The sequence below is a fragment of the Triturus cristatus genome, chromosome 9, assembly GCF_964204655.1.
Source record: "Triturus cristatus chromosome 9, aTriCri1.1, whole genome shotgun sequence".
Taxonomy (NCBI): domain Eukaryota; kingdom Metazoa; phylum Chordata; class Amphibia; order Caudata; family Salamandridae; genus Triturus; species Triturus cristatus.
The window spans coordinates 753,735,487-753,753,107 of NC_140592.1; the positions used below are offsets into that span (position 1 = coordinate 753,735,487).

The 17,621-nt window shown below is 44.4% G+C and overlaps 1 long non-coding RNA gene across 6 annotated transcripts in view; it reads right to left on the reverse strand.

Annotated features, from left to right (window-relative positions):
• LOC146798769 (uncharacterized) overlaps positions 1–17,621 on the reverse strand; it is a 93,383-nt gene that overhangs the window by 36,992 nt on the left and 38,770 nt on the right. The window lies entirely within an intron of this gene.

The window sequence follows — 17,621 nt, forward strand, 5'->3', positions numbered from 1 at the left end:
GCTTGGTAACTGGAAGAATGTTTACTTAAACTACTAGGCAGGAATGCATCGGCTGAGGGGGAGGCAGATAATTCGAAGGTGAAATACAGTTCTTGGCAGAGAGTAAGCTGATGTCAGGCTTCGTGAGCCGCGCAGAGAATGAGACAAAGTTCATGGTCACAGATGCAGGCTCGGGCTGGAGCTTTCAGAGGCAGAAGGCAAGAGGAGTTTTGATGACAGAATCAGGGCCTACTTGCCTGGACTGAAAAGTGGCATAAGTGAACCATATAAAGCCGATGGCCTTTCATATTTAGGAATGGGATATCCGGCCTATACATGGCGGATCTGTCAAAGGACATGTTGACGGTGGACGCACATGTATTTGCGTCTTCATAACTGGAACTGGAGGGAACATACATGTACTTGTGACATGCACATGGAACCGTTGGGGTCCAAGATAGGGGACATAACTGACCAGAAAAATCCATATTTCCACATTCCCTCCTTGTCCCCTACTTGCCCTTCAAGAGATATCAATCTTCATCAATCCATTGATCTGTTCATATAGCATCATTTGTTCTTCTTTCTTCTTCCGGGATCTTGAATGAAAATCTTGATGTGGAATGCACGATGTGGCACACAGACCACAAATTGCTGGTCCACATTGTAGACATAGACAGCAACTGAATAGTATGAGAAGGCCAATACCTAGGAAGGATAAAACTCTCCATCCCCAGGCTGATACCGCATTCCAAAACCAACTGGACCAAGTCCAAGTGCCTGGGTTCTGGTGTATCTGGCTTACAATCTTATGAAGGCGAGTGATGGCTTTATATACAGATGGCGAATTTTCTGGTATGAATACGCAGCAGCTTGATCCGATGACCCTACAAGCTCCGCCCCTATCAGCCAGGATGACGTCAAGGACAAGACGATTTTGAAGCACAACAATCCGCATAGCAGACTGCTCTTCCGTTAAATTGCCTAAGGCGGAAATAGTCTCATTCACTACTGCTTCAAGGGTTCTAGTTAATCTACGTATCAGCTTACTATTAGTAACAGTACCTATATAGGGAAAGATGCCTTTATTAAAATCTACATACTTGTCCCATGCCGTCTCAGTGTAATCGACAATGGGGAGATCTCTCCGTTCTCTGTTGTGTACTAAATGAATATTTCTGTAATAATCAGGAGGAGCTAGGAAAACAGGTGGCAAAAGGAATGCAATGTAGCAGGTACCATCCCAATCTAGAGGTAGACGCATATATGCAGTCTGACCACATATAAAGTAGGAGTGGCGAGAAGCTCTAAATGAAGATTTTCCTTGATCACTGAATTCTACCATAGTAGTGCATTTACTATGGCCCATATGTATGGAACCAACCTTTCTTACACATAATTCACCCCTCGCTGGGAATACTGACATGGTGGGTAAGACTAGTTCAATTTCAGATACGACATTTAGAATCATGAGATTAGGTGTAAAATTACCTAATCCATATACTTCATTTTCTAGATCAGTTCCTGTTCTTTTGGGGCGACCCTCCTTGTCAGGGTAACAGACCTTGAGTAAAGCTAGGTTCAGATTTCCCCATACCCAATGATCTTGGTAAACTGCTGTGTCTGAGTCTATGGAATTAATTAAGCTAAACCATGCTCCACAGGAGCCATTATGTGTAAATGGATGTGGAAAGAAAGGCAGGACTCCTTCATAATTCTGATAGGGAGGGAGTCGGCCACACACCCAACAATTGGTGGCATTACTAGTCTGATGGGAATGATGTAACATACTAATGAAAGTGTTATTGCGCAGCGCAAGTCTATAAGACAATTCATGCGGAGGTAAGTCACTAAAAGAATGTTCAGCAGCAACATTATAAACATGTCTAGAAATAGGGTAATATATGTGCAACAACATACTTGTAATAATTATTAAAAGACTCAATAAAAACAAAATTAATAATGTCACTATGCAGTGGCTACGCAGTGATTTACAATACGCCTGTCGTTTCAACATTTTTCGGGTATTTTCTCTACTCAGGTCCAAGGGATACATGTCAGAGACAATTCAACCGCTTCACCTTGGAGAGGACTTAAACAATCAAATTGCTCGACTGGTTGGGCCTAAGCTTTAGTTTGTAATTTTCAGATTTGTTAGGTTCAACAAAAGGGAGTTTTGTATCAGTCTGTGAGGGAGTGCAGGGCACAATGTCTATATCCGAAGATAGTCCATGAAATTTCTTGATGTGGCTTGAATGAATCCAGCCCTTGCGGCCCTCGATCTTCACGGCTGTTCTTGTGGTCAACAGGACCAACTTGGGTGCTTTCCACCTGGGCTCCAGCTGAGTCTTTCGGTCGAAATTCCTCACAAAGACAAGATTACCCGGAACAACGTCATGGGGTTTCACCTCAGTGTTGTCGGGAAAGGCTGCAGCTACCTGTGAACGAGAAGATTGTAGTGCAGACATCAAGGAAGCCAAGTAATCTGTCAGCATATTACAGTCAATATCAGTTATTTTGCGTGGTATAGGCGTCCCCCACATATTCGGTGGTCTACCGAAGATCACCTCATACGGGGATAGCCCTGTTCGAGAGTGTGCTACCATTCTCATGTAAAAGAGTGCAACTGGTAACGCTACTACCCAGTCGACACCTTTCTCTCTGCATATTTTGGACATTCTAATTTTCAGTATCTGGTTATGTCTTTCTACGAGACCTGCTGCCTCGGGGTGTCGGACACAGTGGAATTTCCACTGATATCCTAACAGAAGTGAAACGTGTTTCATTAATTCGGATGAGAACGGCTGGCCGTTATCTGAGTAAACAGCACGTGGTAAACCGTATCGTGGGAAGAATTCTCGAACCAACTGTTTGGCAGTAGTCGGGGCAGTGTAATCTGAAACCGGGTATGCCTCCGTCCAACGGGACAGAGCGCAGACAACTACGAGAACATATTTGAATCCTCTGCATCGTTCCATCTGGATATAATCCATCTGGAGTACTTCAAAAGGATGATTAGGGGTATGAAATCCACCCTGTTCTACGGGAACGCTTTTTCCTGGGTTGAACTGACAACAGATCATACAGGTACGGACCTTTTGTTTTGCTGCTGCTCGTAAATGTTTATTGAACCAAATGTGTTGAATGCTGTCTAGCATAGCTTTTTCTCCTAAATGTGCTGGACTATGTATAGTGTTAATTATGACTTGGACCATTGAATCAGGAAGGAACCATACAGACCTTTCCTTCATCATCCATCCTTGGTCCGTTTGGATCCCTCCTAATTCAGTCCATTTCTTTATTTCGTCTGGTGTAGCATGTGTCTGTATGTCAATTACGTCAAGAGTAGGATCTTTAACTGTCATACAATGTGTCGGTGTCGGGACTATTGTCTTTGTCATATCGGGGGTTTGAGTTTGAGCAATCAGTTTAGCTGTTCTGTCGGCTAGATCATTGCCTTGGGAAATGATATCAGTAACCTTCGTATGAGCCTTACATTTCATAATTGATATTTCAGTGGGTAGATGTATTGCATCTAATAATGCATGAATGAGGGGTCCGTGCTGAATGTGGGCACCGTGGGAAGTTAAATAACCTCTCTCTCGCCACAGCACGCCGAAGTCATGTACAACTCCGAATGCATAACGTGAGTCAGTGTATATGTTGACTTTTTTATTCATGGCTTGAATACAGGCTTGTGTCAGAGCGATAAGTTCTGCGGCTTGAGCTGACAAAGTAGTTATACGATTAGTTTCAATGACCTCAGTATCTGTTGTGACTGCGTAGGCGGCTACTAACTCTCCTGTACTTGTTCTCATGCATGAACCATCTACATACAAGGTCAGGTCTGGATCTGACAATGGGACATCGGTTAAGTCTTGTCTGGGTTTTGTTGTTATTGTAATAACTTCAATACAGTCATGGGCTAGTGGGTCTGTTCCGACTACTGGTAAAAGTGTGGCAGGATTCAATGTGTTACAGCGTCTGATTTCTATATGTGGCTGAAACAATGTAAGCTCGTATCCTGTAAGTCGCGCTACAGTCAAGTGTTGTGTTTGCGTTCTATTTACAAGAACCTCTACTGCATGTGGTACTTGAACTGTCAATGGATGTCCTAACACTATGGCATCGCTTTGTCTGATTGCTAAAGCTGTTGCTGCTACTGATTTTAGGCATGCAGGCAAAGCCTGAGCTACGGGATCTAATGTACTAGAAAAATAAGCACATGGTTTGTGTGCTCCTGCTTGTTCCTGTGTGAGTACTGACAAGGCCGTACCTTCGCGTTCTGTAACAAAGAGTGTAAACTGTTTTCTGTAACATGGCGTTGCTAAAACGGGTGCTTGACATAAAGCTTTCTTTAAGCTTTCAAAAGCTTGTGTGTGTTCCTGAGTCCAAGGGAGAACAGTCGGTGTGGCTGCCTCCTGTGTTGTCAATTGAATGAGTGGTTTTGCTAGAAATGCATACTGAGGGATCCACTGTCTACAATATGAAGTGAGGCCTATGAAAGCCCGCACCTCCTTCTGTGTCTTGGGTATTGACATGTTAGCAATTAACTGAATGCGGTCGGGTGTAAGCTGCCTTCCCTCCTTGGACAGCGAGTGACCAAGATAAATAACTCGCTGGACACAGAATTGCAGCTTAGAAGGGGACACCTTGTGCCCCTTTTCGGCTAGAAATTGTAAAACTGTCAGTGATGCTTTCTCACATTCGGGTTCGCTTCTAGCGGTGATCAGCAGATCATCGACATATTGAAGCAGGGCAGTGTTAACCGGCATGTGGATACTGTCAAGTTCTCGTTTCAGTGCTTGGCTATAGATGCTGGGGCTTTCTGTAAATCCTTGAGGTGCGCGGGTGAATTTAAAGCTACGCCCATTTAAACTAAATCCGAACAAATATTGGCTTTCCGGATCTATTGGGACGCTTAAAAAGGCATTTTTGAGATCAATTACAGTAAACAATGTTGCTTCGGAATCAATAGCTGTCAATAATGACGAGATATCTGGGACCACAGGAAATTGTGGCACAATACATTTGTTTAACTCGCGCAGATCAATAACCAATCGATATACTGGCGGAGCTGTAGGATCTGTTCGTTTAAGAATCGGAATTATCGGTGAATTACATACATTGGAGTCTGTTTCTACAACTACTCCTTGGGCAATAAGCTCGTCAATGATTTGTAGTAAAGCCGTTACAGCATCTGGTGGTAACTTGTATTGTCGCATTCGTGGTAGCACCACTCCTGCCTTTAGTGTGACTCGATATGGTGTAATATTCATGCAACCAACATCAGTAGGGCCTTGTGCCCATAGATGTGTAGGTAAAGTCTGCAGTCGGGGATCCATGTCTCTAGATACATAGTGACCTTTAAAATCACGTAAAAACAACCTTACTCCTTCCGGAGAACAACATATTATGGCTCCTAGGGCTTTCAACGTTTTTATTCCTAACAAGTTTTCTGGACATGATTTAGTAAGCAATAAATCTGTAGTTCGGGTCAGAGGTCCTATCGTAAGTGGAAGAGGCTGTGACACTTCATTAACAATAGGTTTTCCTGAAAAACCAAGGGAAATATTCTGTGAGCCTGAGAGGGGTGCCCCTGGGACTTCACTTCGTTTTATAGTTGTTCGACTTGCCCCTGTATCGAGTAAAAATTTTCTATCTTGACCTAATAATTCACTATGTACATAAGGTCCTTCTTGATCTACAGGAATCTCGATAAGGGGTAAGTCAACTTCCCTCTCTAGGCTAGTTCATGCGTAACGTTGATACTCCGGATATTCATACTGTGCAGTCTGATACATTTGTCGTGTTGTTGTCTGTGTGGCAGCAACAGGCAACGGTGGTGCAGCTGGCACAAACTGTATTGGCTGTTGTGCGGCTGGCATGGCCTGGGCATGCTGCGTAGCTCCTTGTTCATTCTGATCTTGTCTTAGTGGCCGTGATCTTTCTTGTGTTTTACCTATGGCGATATTATGTTTTAGCACTGGACAATCGTGTACGTAATGACCTGGCTTTTTACAATAATTGCATGTCCCTTTTACAGGTCCTGCTGAATCGGAATGTGTCATACCCTTTTTATGTCCTTCAGCTGGAACTGTCTGGGAAACTAGCATTTTCATTTTCGTGTCTTTCATGCGTCTGTGTTCATGTTCTTGTTCCTCTTTAATTCTATTGTGGTGGTACTGTAACATTTGTAACATTTGTGTTGGAGTGTTACCTTGCCAGGTACTCTCGAATTTTAATACTCTATTCTTTACTGGGGGCAGGGCATTTTCCACTAATTTTGTTACAAACAGATGCGGGTATGATTCGCTACTTGCTTTTATGCCACTATTTATACCAAAACATTTCTCGAATCGGGCATAGTAATCGCTAGTGTCTTCATCTTGCTTCTGTTTACAGGCTGAAATTGTACCCCAATCTTCCTTTTTCGTAGTTAATAAACGTGGCAGTACCTGTACTAGTAGACCTGGTAGTGCTTTAGTTTTGTCCCCAAGCCCCGAACCTGGACCTCGGGCCCTTTCTTCTGCTTCTAAGGCTGACCATTCTATCTTTTGATCACCTACCTCCCACTCTTTTTCCTTGAGTTTCTCATAAATGCCAGCAGGCATCAACACCTTTAATATTGTCATAATGTCGGGGTAGGTATACTCTCCCATGAGTAACATGTCTTTAATTTCTCGGTGAAAACCCGCTGGGTCCTTGTCATGACTGGGTACTACTTTCTTCATTTCTAACAATTCTATTTTCGATATAGGCGTATATACAAATACACGTTTAAACTGATTGTCCTCGCCTTTTATTGGGTGTACTTCTCGTAAGGGATTCTGTCTATCCAGGTGATACGTCGTTCTTTCCTTGACAGGCAATGAGACATGCTCTGAGCATACAAAAAGAATATACTGCTTTCTAGATACTAGAATTTCTTTAATTAATTTGGTACCTGGACCTCTCCATTTATTCATAAGCAATTCAGTCAATATGTCAGGTAAGGGACCAGGGTCCGAATGCTGACTCTGATATAGTATAATGAGTTGTTGAATCATATAAATCCCAGCTAACCTCTGCTCATCTGGGGTGAGATTCAAAAATGTGCGTACTACTGTCTCATCACTATATTTTCCGGGACTGTCCACCCAATGAACAGCTGCCCTCGCTAAATCTTGTTCATCCATAGAATCGAGAAAATGATAACCCCTTCGTTCTCGGAGTAGTTTGTCGGCGGTTTGGAACGAATGCTCGTTAGACCTTATGTTAATTATAGGTATTTGGAAATTCCTGTCATTATCTGGACATATTGGACGTATTGGGTCAGTATGACATCTAGTCTGATTCCTATTACAAGATCTTCCTCTACCTACATAGGCTATGGTGTCTGACTGTCCGGCGGGCAGTCCTGACCCTTCTTCCTCGCTTTGCTCGAACTCGTCTGTCTCTAATCTCTCTTCGTGTAGGCGTTCTATTTCTTTACGGATCTTTCGGCACATGGCTATTATACAATTTTGCTTATCGTGTCTCCCTTCTGATATATTCTGGCTCCATTTTGTAAGAATTTTCATTGCTTCCGGATCTACCCCCGGTCGGTCTTGATTTCTGATCACACAGTTTATGAGGAAACGCAACAGTTCCCCCTGTATCTCTACTTTCTGGTATTCCATAGCTCTGTTAATACATTCTGGATCTCGCCCTGTTTGAACAAAATGATATATTTTATCTAGATGCGCAGTCATTCCTGGTAGCTTCGCTAAATACCCTGCGGCTCGTCTGATACGTAATGATGCCAGGATCATTTCGTCCTCTTTACCGAGCACCGGGTCATATCTACAATCTATAAGAAGTTCCTTAAGCGTACGATCACTTACGAATTTGGGTGTACGTGAATGCGCTGACTTCTTTACCGAGCACCGGGTCATATCTACAATCTATAAGAAGTTCCTTAAGCGTACGATCACTTACGAATTTGGGTGTACGTGAATGCGCTGACTCTTGGAAAATAAGTTTATTTATTCTAGGTGGCGTAGAAAAAATATTGGTAGCACCTCCCGTGGCCCCGTCTGGGGCGTCGGGTGTGAAAGGATTCGTCGAACGTGACACAGCAACTATAGGTGTGGACTCAGCTATAGAAGTACTTGTAGGAACAGATGCAGAAACAGATGTGCTTGCCGGAACTTGTGACTCGATTTGTTGCTGCAGGGATACGGGTGCTGGATCTTGGCGTTGGACCTCCCTGGTATGCGGTCTACGTGGGGCGGAATTAGCATTCTCGGGAGCTGCGTCATCTAAATATGAGGAAAGAAAAACATCTTCTGCGGTTCTAGGATGCCCCTTAGGATGTACCTTGATTGGGAATAATGGGGGTGGCAAGTCTTTCGGTATCTCTGGAGTAGCCTTAGGTAATCCTTCGGCCAGAAGGGGATACATACCATTCATAAGGGCATTTCTTTGTCTGTCTACTTGTTCTGATTTCACTCGGATACCTTCCTCAATTAATAGATTCTCTCGAACTTTATTGGAATTCTCTTTACTCTTCTCTTCCTGTCTACGTGCTTTTTCTGTTCGTCTATGTGATTCTTTACGCCATAATTCAACGGCGTCTTTCTGTGACTGTCTGACTTTTCTTTTCCATAACTCTTCCTCGACTTTCATGATGCACTCTGCATCCCAGGTCCCCGCTGTGGGCCACCTCTGACTTTCTGGTAATCCCTTGGTATAGTCTACCCATAAATCAAGAAATAATATAGCGTCTAAGCCATGTTTGTGATACATAAAGTGCCCTGGAGTGTCCCTAGGAGGAATAGGGACGGCTTCTTCGAGAACCCCTTTTCTGGTAGTGATCTGTCTTAATTTCGAAAAGAGCGGCATATTGAGAACTGACCTTATACTTGATTTTGACCTGATACTTGAATTTGAACAGACTTAATACAATAAACACGATAATGAACAGTCATTCATACCACGATATACAGAACATACTTAAACACTTTAAACATTTAACATTAAACCTTTAACTGAAACAACAATGATGATCGTCTGCATAACTAATCACCAAGCTTAATTCTCGACAATAACTAGACAATAACTAGATACTTCGGAATACTTCGGAATACTTGATATACTGCTAACCAGTACAGATACACTGCTAAAACAGTGCAGACCGGATTTGTGTACCCAAACCCGTCTTGACCGGCACAACCTATGTGCACGTCAGAAATGCCTCCCCAGCAATGGTACTCACCGGGTAGCTTCGGAAACGGAAGGCCTCAGTAACTTGAACTTGAACCGGACTGGACTCGACTCGACTCGACTCGTCGGACACTGGGCTTGACTTCGGACTGGTGGGTCTCTGTATACCTCGGATCTTGCTCTCTCAGCTAGGCTCTGGTCGGGATACTTCGCACTTCTCACCGCCTCGTCTGGGTGTTGATCGCAGTCTCAGTCGCCCCCGCTTGACCGGAGGGAGATACAGGAAATCCTGCTGGTACGCGTTATTGTCCGTCCAGCTGTGGCAGGAGACCGGGCCTGCAACGCACCGCCGGCGCGTGAGATGAGAAAGTGTCCCTATTCGGGCGCCATCATGTGGTAAATAAAAATTCCTTTACCGGGACTGAATTTGATACAGAAACATTATAAAATAGCTCAGTAAAATGAGAGGCAGAATCCGTGATATTAGAGTTTCGGAATGGGCTTTATTCCAATAATCGATTATAATCGGATGCTTCAAGTTCCATCACCACGGGGGTTCAGGAAGTGAAGTACATACTTTATTGACAAGAAGTAACTTTTATAGTACATACATTATAATGAAGTGAATACAGTAGGCGTAACAATTGATAAGGACATTGACGTTTGGTCTGCGTAACCGAAAATGGGTGTAATAATGAGTAAAAAGGAACATGATTGGTTATGATGTAATACATAGGTGGATCTATAAGATAATACTTGGCATTGATGCGCGCGCAGCAGTATGACGTGTAATTGACGTGTAACTAGGGGGTGACGGGGACTTGACATTTAGCTCTATATGTGGAGACGAGAAGTCTGGGGGGTCAAGTCAACCTAATCCCAAATCATATCTAACATCCTATGTTTAAAGAACTATGTTATCCATAAAAGAGGGACTCTCGGACAGAATCTATTCTATACTGACTGTGCGTGCGTGTACAAGCGTCTAAGTGTCTACACTGAATGCGAGGGGGTAGGAATATTCCATGGTAACAGGGCTATGAATTACTTGCATGAGGACAGAGAAGATGGGCCTTTTTGCTTGGTAACTGGAAGAATGTTTACTTAAACTACTAGGCAGGAATGCATCGGCTGAGGGGGAGGCAGATAATTCGAAGGTGAAATACAGTTCTTGGCAGAGAGTAAGCTGATGTCAGGCTTCGTGAGCCGCGCAGAGAATGAGACAAAGTTCATGGTCACAGATGCAGGCTCGGGCTGGAGCTTTCAGAGGCAGAAGGCAAGAGGAGTTTTGATGACAGAATCAGGGCCTACTTGCCTGGACTGAAAAGTGGCATAAGTGAACCATATAAAGCCGATGGCCTTTCATATTTAGGAATGGGATATCCGGCCTATACATGGCGGATCTGTCAAAGGACATGTTGACGGTGGACGCACATGTATTTGCGTCTTCATAACTGGAACTGGAGGGAACATACATGTACTTGTGACATGCACATGGAACCGTTGGGGTCCAAGATAGGGGACATAACTGACCAGAAAAATCCATATTTCCACAGTCCACTCATCAGCAACGTGTAGGGTCCCGTAAAGACACCCATCCGGGCCATACCACAGATCGTAGAGGGAGTCACCGGACAAAGGCACACAGTGAAAATACCGCATCAGGCTCTCTCATACTTCCACTTATGCCGGGGTCTAATCGCCACGCGAACCAAACCCACTCGCTGTGCTTCCAAAACACGGGAAGGGGCTTCCGAACTCCGCACTCCTTTTGAAGTGCGCATCGCCATCGCCACGGGTGGGCAGGGTTCCATGAGGGTATCACTACCAAATGGGGCGCACAGCATAAATGCCACCGGAGTTCACACCAGAGCCGCCATCATTTGTGCCATCCGGACGTCTCCCCGGTGGCACACGTCGTGATAGCCATCTCAACTGCCCCCCGGAAGGTCTCATCTGCGCCACCCAGTGTGTCCGAACGACTCCAAATCGCCATGCAGCAATCGGCCCCGATCAGCCGAATCGCGGGATACAGACAGCAGCAAGCGGGTCGTACCAATCTCCAGCAGAGAGACAAAGAGCTGCGTCACACGTCCACATTTAGCAAGACAGCATTCGGGTGGGTGGGGGGGGGGGCCCGTCCGGCATGAGGGGACGGCACTCAGCAACGGACGCTAGGTTGTTGTTCAGGGTGGGTTCGAGCGCCCCCGCGGGTGACCGTTTTTTCCCGGCCGTTGTTGTTACACTCACCGCCGGCTACAGTATCACGTGCGGTCCCGGCTCCGGGACCCGCGTAGGCCACACCGACCGGGAAGCATATCTCCGTCCCTGAAGCTCGGAGGGCCTCCGGAGCAACTCTCGGTGGGATAGGTCCTTCTCCGACATCCAGGAAAGTGTCAGCAGAGCTGCCCCGACAGCTAGATCCAGCAGCAAGAGGAGAGAGTCGACGGAGCCGGGAGCCCGGGCGGCCATCTTGGCCGCCGGCCTGGCTCCGCCCCCCTCCAGCTGCTTTCTTACTCAGAAATCTCAAATCTCTGTTATATGTAGTTCATTTCTCTATACTGATTACACCCTGCAACATTTCTCCAAATTCAGTTTTCAATTTAAGAACATCAATTCTCTCCTTTCTAATTCAAGAAGTTGAACTACAGTCACCCTAGTAACTGTATCAATAGCAACTGTATCAACAGCAGAAACCGTTATTGTTCTACTAGGATCTGCTACATTGTTAGGTGGAGCAGTAGGCATTGGACATGTATTCGTACTTGGCTATCTTGCTTCCATATCTTGAGGTGCTATAGGTATTTGAAAATCATATGGGTGAGATCTGGAGTATAATAAATCATCCAAAAATGATCCTCCTCATCTGAGTTATTCTCTTTAGTTTTCTTAACTGTCATTTTTATTTTCATCATTTTTGTTATACATTTTTCCTTTTGTCTGACTCATTAACAATTTGCAGAAAACATACCCATAATCAACATTGTATCCTTTTTTCATGCTCTCTCTACATGCCCCATCTCGGTTCTAACCAATTGCTCACTACATTTTTTACTTAGATTTTCATTCTTTTTCGGTCTCTCTCCATTGCAACACAATCCATTTCATTTCATCTTGAAGCTTTTTCACACCAAAGGTACCCTCTAGAGCAGAGGTCTTCAAACTTTTGGATACCGAGACCCCCCTGTCAACATTTTGAGGTCGTAAGGACCCCCTCCTGACAAAAATGTCTAAACCGGTTGACTAAATTGCGTGGGATGAAAATGTAAATGAGGTTATGTGATGCCGCGTATTTTGGGATAGCATTGCTTCATTATTTTGATATTTGTTACACAAAGTAACGCTGAGGAAAGATTTCACCCAATCAGTACCCATTTATAACCAAAATACAGCAATTATCATCAGAAAGATTTCAAGTCAACCTTTGTGAAGGGCCTTCCACTCTGCAGCAATACGTGCTGCCACATTAGAAGCTCACCTGGCCCTGACCGGAAGAAGCAGGGGTCCCTTAAAACCCTGGCGGTTTTGTGTAGAGTTAAGCCGTTTACCCATGCAGCTTTCCTCTCACCCCCTCCCTTCCATCCCTCTCTCCTAACCCCGGATCCCTCTCTCACTTTGCAGGTCATTTTCTTTCACCCCTTTTTACAACTTCTGAACTCTCCCCATTCAACCTCTCACTTCACCTTTAATCACCTCTTGCCATTCTGTCCTTTCACTGCCCTCATCTCTAACAGTCTCCCACATTTATCTCATGGCCTCTCTGGCCCTGTCACCTCCCGTGCCCCTCAGCACTTCTCATTCACCTCGTCTCTTCATTCAAATTTTTGTCTATTTGTATCTTACACCTCTCCAGTCCCCCCATTCCTCTTTCACATCTCCCCTTTGTTCTAACAGAAGCCCTCACCTTTGGATCACACTCACTTCTTGCGTGTCCACACTTCTCTTCGGCAATTCACATTTCTCCTCATCCCTGACCTCTTCAATCAAATTCTCTCACTCCCTTGCTGTCCTCTCTCATTTTGGGTGCGGATGCAAGTTCAGAATGGTATGAATGAATGTATGATTACTGATGGGCTTGTTTGAGTGAGTTGCATATTGAGTAGTGACGGGGACAGGTGAGTGAAGTGTCACATGTGTGCAGGATGAGTAGTGTACTCGTGTGACTGCAGGTTGAGGTATAGTGTGAGCAGGACAAGTGCATTTTGAGTGCAGAGTGATCACTGTGAGTGCAAGGTGAGCGGGTGAATGGTGCAAGTGCATGGTGATCAGTGTGAGTGCATTGTGATCACTGTGAGTGCAAGGTGAGCGTGACAATAAAGGGCGAGAATGAGGAATGAGTTGTCTGAATGCAGGGTGCATTCCCAGACCCATGAAGTAACTCAGCATGTTATTGACGGGGCGTAGACTTTAAGATCTAAGTTAAACTATTGCGGCATTAATCGGGGATCGAGGGTGAAGGAAATAAATAATGTGCTGATCCTGCAACAAACTTCCAGTCCTATGGTTAGGGTTACCAGCAGATTATTTTGCTGGCCCAGTCGGTACAAAAAAAAGCAGTCACCTAAAGCGGTATTTTCAGCGCTTATCTGTGCATACTTCCCAGGGCCGGCTTTAGTGCTGGTGGTGCCCTGTGCGACAATGTTTGTTGGTGCCCCCCCAATGACCACCCCCACCACGGATTCTCTCACTAGCACCCTTTAACAGTGACCAAGTCTCCATAACCCCACACTCTCAGATGCATTGAATTAGTTATATAGTGCCACTCATACCAGTGTAGGGTGTCCGAGCACTTTGCATCACACACACATTACACAGAGACAATCATAAGTGTGTAAATCAGTGTATAGGAAATGTTACATAAGCCAAAGGACTAAAAGTATAGGAGTCACATGTCATCCATACTGGTAGGCAGTATAGTTCAAGAGTGCTTGGTGTGGAGAAGCACAAACTCAGAGTCGAAAAAGAAACAGCATAGTTGGGAGTTTCCTTTAATAATAAGAATTGATTTCTAGCCAAATTAACCCTTTTTGCAACATTAATCAATGGTCTAATAAGGTATTCTTTGTAGTGTGCATGCTGTTCTAGGATGAAAGTTAATAGCTCACTATTCTATATCAGGACTTTAAGTTATAAATTGCAAGTAACAAAAGGATGTCTCTTTTGAAAGCAGTAACCTGCTGATCTCTTCACATCATACGCACTCTGTAATCTACTTGGTACACGTTCTTTGCAGCAGGCATATTAACCCTCTGCACTAACTTCACCTAAGTCAAAACCTCAACTATACAAAACACTGATCTCTCTCCAGGAAGATAATTAATCACACGAGTTATCTTGACATTTATGTGAGGCCTGGTAATTGCCAGGGAAAGAAACGCTGCAGCAGGTGCTTCAAAAGCACAATAAACTTTCACACACGGCGCCCCCAGGAAGCCAACTTTGTATTCCTTTCCATGAAATGCATTCTCACACTACGGCAGTGAATGTAAAATCCAAATGTAAGGAATAGGCACCGTGGGGACCCAGGGGGTACTGGAACCAGCAAAAAAACCTAAGCCTCTGTAACCAGTTTACAAAGGCATGTTAAAATGCAAATGGTCTTTAAAGACCTGTGAAAAAACACGGGGGTGCCGGAGATAGGAATCCAGACACTGCCCAGCTGAGCCCCCAGCAGCTCAAGTTTCACTGCAGCAGCCGGGCTGAGACACAGGACGGGGGAAGTGGGGGGGGGGGGCTGAAGCCCTTGGGCCGGGCAGAAGTGTGACTGGGAAGGCGCGACCCCCTTTGAATCACTCCACGGCCCCCCTGGGGGTCGCGCCCCACAGTTTGAAGACCCCTGCTCTAGAGGAAGCTGCATGTTCTTGTAATCAGAAGTAATCTCATTCCATTCTTTTAACCACATGCATAAATGGAGACCTGAAGTTAAAATCATTTCATAGACTGGAAAATCTTCAGGCGGAACTTTCTTTCCACAATAGGAGCTGACTGTTTTTTCACTGTGGAGCCAATTTTCACTCACACCGATTCAAAACTAATCACGGAAAGAACACAGATATAATCCACCAACCACAGCATTGCTAGGGTAAAGGTCAACCAAGCACAACACAAACTACTACGGCAACCAGCCAATAACTGTGCAACTTCCTGTGACAATAATCCAATCCCGCGCAACGTCTTAGAAACAATCAACCAATAGTAGCGCTGTTCTCAGTGACCATGTCATCAAGCCAATTATAGCGCGATTCCGTAGTTCTTCACGCCATAAACACAAATACACAAACTACAAAATCACTTGTCTGCTTTTCCTAAACAGAGAGAAAGAAAATAAACCAATTTCATTCAGAGAAGGAATTATAACTTTCAGCACTATCACCACACCCAAACAAGTTTCTGACCAGCGGCAAATCACCTTTGATCAGTGCGTCTATTTCTGTACACAAAAAAGAAATTAACAAAGCATCAATCTGAATTGCAGCACAATCAACTAGTTCTTTAGTAATTCAGAAATGTCCCTATCTCTCTGTGTATATGGCATCTCACAAAGCCCACTACCGCTTTGCACCCAAGTTCCCAAAAATGAATATTGAGATATTGGATTTTGACTAATGTGTTTACCTAATTTCCATCAATAACCACAAAAATCCAACACAACACAATGACCAACTTTCAAACATTAAAAAATCATCTAAATCACAGTACTCAAACCACCGACAGACCCACAAATCAGAATCCCAAAGCTAAAGAGCTCACAGACTTTGTGACATCATACTAAACACAGTCAAATTACAAGTTCAACAATGCACTGGGACAAGGCCATAATCAACTACAATTCATGCATCCCTACTGATACATACTCTCCTTCACTTAGGAACAGCTCAGGATAACTGGAACACGGCAAATCATCCAATTTAGCAATAACTTGAACCAGCCGAGCAGACATAATTTTGGGGTATCCTATCTTTGGGGTGCCTGCATTCCTTACCAAAATTGATGGCGCTATCTGCTCCTCTACAGACAGGCTCCCCGAATCCCCTGCGGCCAATCCTGATGCTGCTTTCATGCAGCATAAGAGCAGAGTCAGGATTGGCCTGAGCGCCCTGGATTTGCACTCCCAGTGAGGCTTCGAGCCTGTGCCTGCTGTCCCAAACCAGCCAAGAAGAACACCAGATCTGAGAAATTGCGCTGCTTTGCATCACAGGAGGACACAGGCCTATAAGAAATTGGATTATTATTTGGGGAAGGGTGGGCAATTTCCACTTTTAGCAATAATAACAACCTTAGTTAGGGTGAACCCTCAAAGTCACTAATGTGACTAGAAGGCTCCTAGTCCTGGAGACTCTCGTTTTCCTTTCCAGGACTTTGCTTTTATGCATCATTATCACGTGTGTTGTTCCAGTGGGCTCAATTAAAAGGTATCAAGACTACAACTCCCTGAAGACGCTGCTATGTAAAAGCAAGTCAAGGAATGGAAAAGTGATGCCCCCAGTGACATGGAGCCATTTAGTCATTCAAGGAAGCCAATCATCCAAGTGCAGGAACCAGAAGGGGGCTGGGCTCATGGTGATTTCACGGCTAGATCATAGCAGCCAACTCAGCCCTGCAAAAAGCCCCCTAGCCTGCAGCCCACTGGGGAAATGCCAGAATGGCCGGTCCAGACCTGCTCCATAGGTCGTTGTAGTGCTACATGTATTCATTACATTGTGAGATTGTGGTGACCACTGACTCCATGTGTTTTACTTGACTGCATTTTGAATGTACAACATCATTTTGTGCTCTCGCGTGATTACATTTTGTGCATTCTTGCAACTTCAGAGAGGGATGTTTTTATTTCTTCACAGCACAGAGCAAAATAGCCTTGCTTGGAAAAGAACATGTGGGATGTGCGTTTGAAAGTGTGAAAAGGGGAATATACTTCTCTGTCTCGGAGGCAAAACACAGAGGTTTGGCCAGCTTCCGTCTTGACCTTGACACAGACCGGTACGGTCGGCCTTGGTTTTGCAATAGATGAAGGGAGGGGGAATTTCTAGAAGTCTCTCTCCATGTTAGTAAAAGTTATTAAAGGTGGGAAATCTTGGCGCTTACACAGGAGCTCGCTGTGAAACAGACGTGTTGCTGCAGGGAACTTTGAGGTTCCCAGTCGAGAATTCTGCCTGACTGTCAAGGACTCCTCCAGTCGAGCTGGCCAGAATGTTGGCAGATCTTTTGGTGATGTATTTGTTTTTCTTACTTCACATATTTAAGCTATAGGTTTCTGTGATGTTTCCATGTTGTGTATACATGCTCTTTATATTTGATTCTTGCATTTGACAGTGTTATTTCTTGCAGTGGATGTCCATTATTATTTGCATGTGTTTTACTATTATTATCTGCCTGTGTTTTATCTCATGCATTTGACAGTGGATTACTGGTGTGTGTTTTATTATTACTTGCTTGTGCACATATAGACATATATATTC